The 10,889-nt window shown below is 36.5% G+C and overlaps 1 pseudogene; it reads right to left on the bottom strand.

The window, feature by feature from the left end:
* Positions 1–5,924, bottom strand: part of LOC107653264 (potassium voltage-gated channel subfamily H member 4-like) — a 58,440-nt pseudogene extending 52,516 nt beyond the window's left edge.
* Positions 5,925–10,889: the final 4,965 nt, after the last annotated feature.

Raw genomic sequence — 10,889 nt, 5'->3', positions numbered from 1 at the left:
GAAAGAGACACTGCATCCTCTAGAGGTCACTTTGGGGAACGGTATACTCCTCGCAATGCTTCGTATGTAAGCTTCAGACGAAGAAGCGGATGATGTGTTCTCCCGACGCCCTTTTATACTGTGGTCGCACCAGTAATGATGTCATAGGCTGTCGCCGGCCAATGTTATTGTCGTGTTTAGATATATGCTTCAGACACCGGTCTCACCGAAGGTGTTTCCCAAAGCAACCTCTAGAGGACACAGTGTCTTGTTCCCTTCTCAGGGAACCATGGTTACATACGTAACCTGAGACGTTTTGTTACATCGTCTACTACAGGTTAAGGACCTGGGGTTTATGTTTAATAGCAATCTTTTGATGATGAATGGTGGATCACCTTAAATTTCACCTTAAAAGTGATTACATTACCCAGCTGTGGCCATATGCTGTTTTTAATGCTGAAAATTATTCATGCATTTATGACCTCAACACTAGACTTTTCTAATGTTTATTGAGTGGATGCCCTGCAGGCTCTATAAATAAGCTCCAGCTGGTTCAAAATGTAGCAGGTAAAGTGCTTACTAGAGCCAAGATATATGATTACCTCAGCCCCATTTTATTGTCTCTACACTGGCTACCTGTCACTCTAGCTAAGTTTGAGCTAGAGTGCTAGCCCCCCATTGTAGCCTGATTTCTCTCGTAGTTATTTTCTCCTGAAGTCGCTATATTTTTCACCACAGTCACCTCTGCCTTGCTCACTGGGGGACTAAAAAAGTATTTAGAGAAAACAGCCTTTTATAATTTTACATTTTAAATGTTTCTCTTATTCAGTTTTTTGTTATGTGATATAGTTTAATTTTTAATATTTCTAATTAAGATAGAGGATTCTTTTTTTGTTAAATCATAGATGGCCCACTTTACCAGATCAGATGGCCCACTTTATGCGAAAAGACATTTGTCTGGAGTGCATGATCTCAAAATGGTCACTGGTTACTTCCAAATAGCATAAGAACTTAATTAATATAAAAAAATGCATATGAAAATATCTAAATGACAAGTTTAACAAGAAGTGTCCCACTTTACCTAAATGATATGACCAAAATCTTGTACCAGGAGATGGAGACCAGGAGTGAAAAAGTGAAAGTTACAAAGTCAAAGTGAAAGATGGGTCATTTTCTATTATAATGATACTGTACACAATATAGTTATCCAGTCTGTAAAGCTGCTTTGAAACAATGTGTATTGTGAAAAATGCTATACAAATAAAACTTACTTGACGTTGCTAAAATGGAAAAGGCCTAAAAGTAATTCTAAATCTATGTAATAGCGAAGAGCGCAGACACTACAGCAAATTTCAGTACAGTGCTTTGCTCAAAGTCACAGCAATGATATACTGTAGATGAAGTAGGGCAGTGGTTCCCAATTAGTCGACCCCCCACCCACCCCCAGGCACTACACATTTTCTATGTCCCTCTCATCTAACACCTGATTTAGATTATCAGCTTACTAGAAGAGAGTTCTTATTTGTGTCAGATAAAAATGTGCAGAGCAGTGGGGCAATTTTGAGAATTGAGAGCCACCAATGTAAGGGAACTCAGTTCTTGGAAATCACTCACAATCTACACCAGAATTTTTTGGGGCCCCTGTATTAAATTGGCTGCTGCTTGCAGTACAAGTATTATTACCATTCTTCTTGTAGAACTGCACCTCAGCCTGGTACTCTTCTTTGCTCTCCAGTGCTTTCTCCACACCCTGAGTAACCTGCTCACTAGTGCCCGAGCCATATAGGAAATGACAGCTGCAGTTCTTCTGCATCACCTCTGTTCGTCCGAACCCCGTCAACTCACAGAATCCATCGGAACAGTACACAATGGGATAGCCACGGTGACCCTGAGCATTCCCAAGGAGGAAGTTGCTGTCTGTGGGACAGAAAAGCGATCAGGATTATTCATGTTGTGAAGGACATTCTAAAGCTAGTTATGAATATTGTGTTTTTTGAAGTATTACGCCTCTATCTATCTATCTATCTATCTATCTATCTATCTATCTATCTACCTACCTTATCTATCTATCTATCTATCTATCTATCTGTCTGTCTGTCTGTCTGTCTATCTAAATCAATCTGATATAATTGCATTATCATTCACATAGCTCAGCTTGTCAAATACTTGGCTAAAGCTTGCTGTAGCAGTTGCAGCGCGCTTCAAAAACTCCCCACCTTCCCCAGCTCCACATGCACGATCTGCTATAGGGTAATTTCATGTATGTTATATAGGGAGGTTATTTCATATATGTTATACACAGTCACCTCTGCCTTGCTCACTGGGGGACTAAAGAACTAAAGAATTATGGAATAACCTCCTAACAGCTTCCTGACAGGAATACTTGATATGAAAATATGTGATAAATTGGGTGAATTCAGGTAAAATAGGCCATTAGGTAAAGTAGGACGGTATAAGCTTGATTGTACAATGGGTTTTCATTTTCAGAGCATAACAATGGTTTTCAATTAAAGGGGCACTGTTGTTGTTGTTGTTTTTAATAAAATGGTTTTTATTGATGCAATATGACCCTAGTGATTGTGGCTACACCTCAAAGGAGGACTCCATCATCATGAAAGGCAGTAAGCCCTTTTGACGTTCATTGATCACTAAATGTAAACTATACATACCTGAATTATTTTTTTCTAAAAGGTGTTTAAATACTGCTTGCTCTTGCCCACTTTGACTGAATGTGCTAGATAAAATGGACCAGTGGGTTTCAGGTAAAGTGGCCCACCATGAACCTTCACTAATTCTACTCACATTCATTCAATAAAAATAAATAAATAAATTGCTATGTTATATAGGGGGGTTATTTCATATATGTTATACGTGAAGCAACAGTATTTCTTACATGCTCAAAGCAGCATGTCTGTGGATCTACGGTAGCAAGTCTCGGTACTTGCTGTGCCACATCAGCAGCAGCGTAGCAGATATATTCCTAGTCTCATCCTCAGATGTCACGCCGACGTTGGTTGACCTTTGGCTAAACATAAAGTCATCATCGGATTGGTTGAATTATACAGGATTTCCGGGAGATGTGTGTCACATTCTTTAAAATTCCACCTGGGAACAAAAATTTCGTGTTGCCAAACCCCCTCATGGTAGAAGAAAGCCCTTGTGTTTACAGCTGTGACAATTAGCACCTATCAGGATCAACTAAATGCTGGATTTTCAAAGATATGTGAAATATTTTAAATTCGCGGCATAGAATGTTTAAAAAATGTCCAAGAGTTTTACACACCAGTCTGTTATTGTGGGGATATTTTCACGCCAGAAATAGAATAATCAAATACACTGAAGAATATTCAGTGGAGTAAAGTCATGTGACAAATAGCCCAATTAAAAATTTATAAAATTGAAGGTTATAAACAATAAAAGTAAAATGATCATCATTTACCGGTAATCAATCATAGTAAAGGGTTTTTGTGTGTGTGTGCAGAATAGATATTCCAAAGTTCTTTCAGTAAGTCTTCGGTTAGTACCAAAAGCTCAGTTTCACCCGCTATCATCACTGAGACTACTGCACAGGAAAGCTGGTCTCTACGGCAACAAGAGGGCAGCTATTTTGGGCCGTGAGTACACTGGTGCCTTGTTACCCAGAAGCATCCAGCATTGCGAGGAAAGATCCTTTGTCTCAAGAGGGTAAGTTAACATTACTGACAAATCACCTGTCTCTAAAGTGTTCATCATAGTGTAAGATGAAATCAAGACCCATTAAGACATCATTAACATTACTTTCCTCATAATGTCAAATTAAAACAGAATGTTAATTTAAATTCAAGCTTCAGTTTGAAAAACATGACAATAAGTAAAACGAAGAAAGCAAAATAAAATGCCTTCTTCCTTTGGCTAAGAGTGAATGGCAGCCCATAGAACTGTGTAGTAAAAAGTTTGAAATTTGGCACACTCATAAGAACAGTCTGAAAAGTCCTGATAGCCACTTTTAAACCCCTATCTTCAGTCTTAAACCCTCCAGTGACACCAACAAGACAAAGCTTAATTTTTTACTAGCACTTTAATGTCATCACACACATAAAACTTGGTTATCATCATGGTGATTATGCCCTGAGGTTGTGTGAGCAATTTCGTAACAGCACAATTTAAAATATGTAATATTTTTTTTAATGCTCATAACTGTATTTTATAAATGTTTAATTTTACAATTTTGACTTTAGGTCATAGATTACAATAATATCTTGTAAGATAGCATATTGTTAAATAAGACGCTGTGAGTGTGCATGAACATGCTGTTGTGTGTTTGTGCGAGAGAGATGTTATCTAACACAAGAGATTAAGTTTGTAAACTGTGTGAAGGATTTTCTTCATTACTAGTAAGAAAGCGCAGATGGGAGGATTGTATTCTATTTTTTATCTTTAGATATGTGTTGTACAGCTGCCTTTGTTTTGTATGAATACTGTTAAGAAAGTATATTGTTATCACATTTCCTGTCATGTTGAATTGTGTCAAACTATGTTTTGCTTGATTATATTTTAGCATTTTGTGTTGTGATGCTAATGTCATTAGACATAGACATTTCAATGGATTATAGTAAAATCTACAGTTATTGGTTTTATTATTATGAATGAGAATTATAACCTGTTAACCAGCCTTTTAACTAGTAGCTTGAGAGAGTTCTTGTAAATTCAAGGTAAAAGGATTGCATGAACACAAACAGCTTTGTCCCTTGACAATCACTTTTCCCATGACACACACACACACACACACTTATCTCAAAGATATAATGCCATGAGAGCTATGCAAAACAAAAGATTTATCTCCCATGATAAAACAGGAACAAACACACAAAGTGTATGTGGTGCCTACATGTATTAACCTGCAGGACAGATACAGTACATATACAGTATACATTTACAATAATCAGTATAATGTATAATAGTAGTACAGAAATACAGTACATATATAGATATTTGTGTTGGACCATTGTTGAATCATTTATGACACAACTATTTATTATTAGACAATGATTTTCACTTTGAAGCTTACGGTTTGCCTTCATTTTGCTGTTAAATAAACAGTAAAATCACTAATTGATCCACTCATCCCTACTACATTTTCAGTCTAAAAATGTAACCTATATCTGTTTTAAAAAAGTTTGTCGTTTTAACAGAAAATGCTACATTTAAAAAACTTAATGTGTGCTTTCGTGCTACTGTTATAGTATCAAACCTCATTTAACCATGTGTGTTGCTATTCAGGTAGCTTCTATCCACGGCAATAGTTTAACTGGCTTGTTTAGCAAGACTATATGATAGAACAAAAAAAGTTTGTTAAAGATAGTTGTCAATTAATCTGTTTGAAATAAGCCATTTTATCATATTCATTTGATGCTGGTGATGATATAGGCATGAAAATCCTTCACCTTCAGGGTACCTTGAAAACTGTACATTTTCATCTTGAGCACTCTCTCTCTTATCGGTTTGGTGTGTGTGCTTTTGTGCCAGTACTTACGAGTGCCATCGAAACGAGTGGCAATGGTGTCCAGGAAGGTGTTCTGGGGTGCCAGCAGCCCCTTCATCACTGGCATGATGCCAGGTTTCCAGAGTCAGCAGATGTTTAGGGGAAAAGCCTGTATGAACCATCAATCCTCACTACATCCCAATGAAAGGGTGGCCAGGGAAAATGTGAGGTACAGCAGAGAGAACACATCCTAAAAGAGTAAGCACTTCCTCGAAAGATGACTCCTCGCTGTATACTTCCTCGGGTAGCTTTTGGAGTCCAGTGGATATATGACCAAGAAACAAACAAATCTCCTTCCTTGTCAGTGCATACATTGAAACCAATTTCCACTTAGTTTCTTCTCTTTTGTCTTTTCTGATAAGTCTGTCTCAGCTGTGTACACCTGTATGACACAGGAGAATCCACAAGATGTGCATCTCCAGAACGGCGTGGATTTGTTGTTCTGTAACACACTGTGGCAGAGCGACAGAGACAGTTACATTTGTCTTCACCCCTCCTTCCCTTGCTCTTTCTCTCTTTATCCACACCCACTATTCATTTCCTCCAGTTCTTATCAGCCAATGAGAGCACACACACATTCTTGAAATAAATCTATCACACATATGCATGTTCACATATACTGTACCCACACTCTCAGAAAAAGAAAAAAGGTACAAAAACTGTCACTGGTCAGAAAAGAACGAATTACCATTTCTGCATTTGACACTAAGAGCATATGTCATAATTTATTAGATATTAGGTATTTTTCAGATGGAAAAACAGTGTTACATGTTAAAAATGTGGCTTTCAAATGACAAATTGCTATCAAATAACACATCCAGGTTCTTGACTGATGACAAAGACTTGACAGAACATCCATCAAGTGTTAAGCAGTGTTCTAGGTTATTATGTGTGGAGGTTTTTGGCCCACTAATTAAAATTAAACGTTTTTTTTTTAACTAAATATGCATTACGTTAGTTTTATGAAATGGGATGTTTTGTCGGGCCTCAAGAGCTATTGTCTGTGTAACCATCAAAACTAACTCCATGTTTTTAATGATATCTCCCAATTGTAGCATGTACATGGTTAAAAGCAACAGTCCTAGTACTGAGCCTTGTGGTACTCCTTACTGCACTTGTGATCGATATGACACCTCTTCATTTACTGCTACAAAATGACAACAGTATGATTAGACAAAAAGTATGACAAAAGTATGATTTGAATGATGCCAAAGCAATTCAACTAATTGTTGCATAATTTTCAAACCTAACCAAGAGAATGTGGTCAATAGTATCAAAGGCAGCACTGAGGTCTAGTAACACTAATAAGAGAGATGCAACCACGATCAGAAAAGCAAGTCATTTGTAACCCTGATGAGTGCAGTTTCAGGGCTATTAAGTGGTCTAAATTAAAACTTGACTGGAATTCCTTGCAGATACCAATGCTTTCCAAAAAGAAACATAGTTGTGGAAATACCACTTTTTCTAGTTTTTCTGATAGAAAAAGGAGGTTTGAATTTGGTCTGTAGTTACATATTTCTCTAGAATTGAGTTGTGGTTATTAATAAGAGGCTTAATAACAGCCAGCTCGAAAGGTTTTGGGGTAAATCCCAACAATAATGATGAATTAATAATATTAAGAAGAAGAAGAAGAAGAAGAAGAAGAAGAAGGTTCTATGACTTTTGGAAACATCTCTTTTAAAAGCTTGGTAGGTATAGGGTCTAATATACATGTCATTGATTCAGATTATTTAATTAGTTATAATGGATAATAGTTCCCATGGGTGTATAGTGTCCCCCACTCGCTTTTTTTTCAGGCAAGTGTATAGAGGTTTTCAACGGCCTTTGTGAATAAATCTACAGACAAGATAACCCAACATTTTATTAATATCCAAAACAAGGTGATGTGAACAATATGGAGTGCTAACACTCTAATTCAGAGTATGTTTCATCCATACTCAAAGCTGGAGAGTGCTTGAAAGTAAAAAACAGACTTATAGAAGTAATAACTTATGACGTGCCAAAAAAATATCTGTAATAAATAAATATACAGTAAGAATAATGCAGTGCATAAAATTGTCATTAGGAAAATACAGGGGAAAATATTATAGAATACAAATGATTGGTTATTGTCCAGCAGTGTATTTAAGAGATAAGAAAAAATAAAACGTGTCAATTAGACATGCATGCATACATATAAAAAAAATAAATAAAATAAAATGGTAGGCCTATTACATTTGACATTACTATCCCCCTTACTTCTAAAATGATGGCTACGCCCCTGATAGATCCCATTATAATGTTAGGCACCAGCATCCTGACAGCTCCAGAGAAATAGCAGTTTGGAGAATAGAAATAGAAGATAGAAAGATAGAAAGTGTTACCAGACATATTGTGAAAATCATGATTAAAAACACTAAAGAACATAACTTTATTCTCTTTCTATACAATTTATCAAATTGTGATGTCAAACATTTGGTATCTTTGAAAAGCCCAGGATGTCTCTTAATAATAGATTTTTCACATGTATTTTGAATCCCCTATTGATTTCAATAGCACATATATATTTACATTTATGCATTAAGCAGATGCTTTTATCCAGGTAATCGAATGCATGAGCAAGGTATGTTAGTGTCATGCTCTATGGATGATTCAGCAACAGGAATGTGATGCATATTTCCTATCAACCCCAAAAGCTAAAGCTATGGAAAATGTGTGGGTACAGGCATCCATCACTCTTCATGGAAAGATGGAAGTTTGAGTTCCACAATTGATTTTAGTAGCTTAGATGTAATTATGATTATGTGTGGGCATTCCTTTGCCTTCAAAGGCCATTTTGAAATAAGAGAGGCTAAAGCAGAGAAGATGCTGAGAGATGATCAACAAATGTGACAGCTTTATTTATTCATCTCCTATAGAACAGCAAATTAACAGCCTCCAGAAACCCCTAAAGAACCATTAGCATGCCAAAGCTGACAAATATGACTTACACAAGCTTGCATTTCCATTTATTGACTAAAAAAGTATGGGTATGAGAATGTATTTGATACATGGAAATTGCAGTGATTACTGAACTTAAAGAACCTTTATAATTACTATTATACTTCCCAATATACTGTATAAAACATGCATTTCTTATAAAAAAATCCTTTTGTCAGTTGCAAAAATTAGCAAATCGAGATGCTAATACAATTCAGTTCCTCCAGTTATACTGTGTCTTCAGAATAAAAATTAATGATGAAATTAATGAAGTTTACTAAAATATTTCAGATGAATCTAACAAAGTCATGACCATATTTCAGATTTCATGATGCAGTGTTAAAGCACCAATGACATGCAATTCAATACTGCTACTACCATAAACATTTGGGCTGATCAGCTATTTGAATGCATTTATTTAGCAAACAATTTATCAAAAGTGACTTACAAAACAAATGAGGAATATAATTAGTTTGACTCTGAGGAAGCAGTAACAAAGTGCTATAAAAGTACCAGAATTTTTTAGAGCAAAGGAGTAAGAAAACTTTATTTCACTTGGAAACAAATCTGTAAGGCAATAAAGTCAACCTTTTGGAGGAAAAATCCTCCATCTGTTCAGATGAGCCAAAGATAATTTCTCTGAGGAATTTCCCAGTATCCCTCACTCACAGTAAGAAATGTGCAACACAGATTGATTCTGAAATCCCTGGAAGCACTTTGCACAGTATCCATTGACAGATGCACTCTTGTAAATCCTCCCTGGGTCACTAACGGATACCCACACTGTGTGCTCAGGACATTTAAACTCTCCTCATTTATACACCAGATGAATCATATGCAGAATGAGAATGAGAATTGCAAATGAAAGGTAAAGGCATGACCAATGTCAGTGTCAAATTAATTTATATAACACAGTATGGAGGACTGTGGTGGAGCCGAGAGATTGAAGAGTAAGCATCACCCTGATTTTTCCATTGACTTTTGGATAACTGCAGATAACTGCGAATGCACATCACAGGGCACTTACAGTCGAATGGTATGCACCTAAACACCTTTGGTCCTTGGACCCCTAATAAATAAAAATACCAAATATCTGAAGACATTCACAAAAATTACATACCATTAAACATTAAAAACAATCTGTTAATCTTCGTAAAGTCTCTAAATGTTTTGCCAATATGTGTTGTTTTTGCAACAAATGGGGGCTTTATTAAAGGCTGTTGTACACACCCTGGCTTATTTAGAGAACTATACTTGAACCAGTGAGGAACTCCTCTGACAGTAACCCTCTCTCTCACACACACACACACACACACACACACACACACACACACACACTCACATTACATGTACATTTTATAGTGTAAAATTTGTGAAAATGATTATGAAATGGAAAAGCTGTCAAATTAAAAAAATTATTTTCAATTCTAAGATGAATATTTCAGTCAGTCAGTGCCAAGACTTGCACATATTCCATCCACTGGTAAAAGAAAAGTTTCTCGCTGGTTCTTGTGGTGGTAAATTTAGCCAGGGTCATTTTTATCAGGGTTTTGTCTAATCACAGAAAGCAACTAGACTAACGCAACCATCAGAAATAGGGCACTGCTAAAAATATTAACCCACATACAGTGAAGAACAGAGGACAGACCTCAGCCAGCAGAAGAACAAGGGCACAAACCTACTGCACACTCAGCAAGGTTTCTATGCAGCAAAAGTCTCTTCCTGCAAAATAGCATTTTGTGCTGCACCACTACAGATAATCTCCTCAAAACTAGAGAATAAAAAGTTTGTGAAATTTAAAGGTACACTATGATAACTGCAGGTTACTTGGAGAGGAACATTGTTTTGTTTGGGCTTCGGTGCAGCTCTGTACCACCATGTAACACTGTGTAATAGAAATTAAGGTATATGTATGTGCATGTATATTTACATGTAGGCCTATTAGTCTATATTCTAAATAAGGTATTATGAATTAACAAATTATCCGTTTTCACATCTTGTTAAAGGGGTCATATGATGTTGCTAAAACAACATTATTTTATGTATTTGGTGTAATGAAATGTGTTTATGTGGTTTAAGGTTCAAAAAACATTATTTTCCACATACTGTACATTATTGTTTCTCCTCTATGCCCCGCCTTTCTGAAACGCGTTTTACAAAGCTCATCGGTCTGAAAAGCGAGGTGTGCTGATTGGCCAGCTATCCAGTGCGTTGTGATTGGCCGAATACCTCAAGCATGTGAAGGAAATGTTACGCCCCTTACCATACTGTGATGCCGTGTCCCTGCCAAAGCGATGAGACAAAAACATTCAAACCCATTATAAACGAGGCATTTGTTGCATCCAGTGGGGACATAATTACGGATTATAATGACTTATACTGTCTTTTTACATCACGCCGCGTAAACATAAAACCATGTCTGCATTTGTGA

Source organism: Sinocyclocheilus anshuiensis, unplaced genomic scaffold (assembly GCF_001515605.1).
Source record: "Sinocyclocheilus anshuiensis isolate Anshui unplaced genomic scaffold, SAMN03320099.WGS_v1.1 scaffold151, whole genome shotgun sequence".
Lineage (NCBI taxonomy): Eukaryota > Metazoa > Chordata > Actinopteri > Cypriniformes > Cyprinidae > Sinocyclocheilus > Sinocyclocheilus anshuiensis.
The sequence above is the reverse complement of the archived record's forward strand: the minus strand, read 5'-3'. Positions and strand labels throughout refer to the sequence as shown.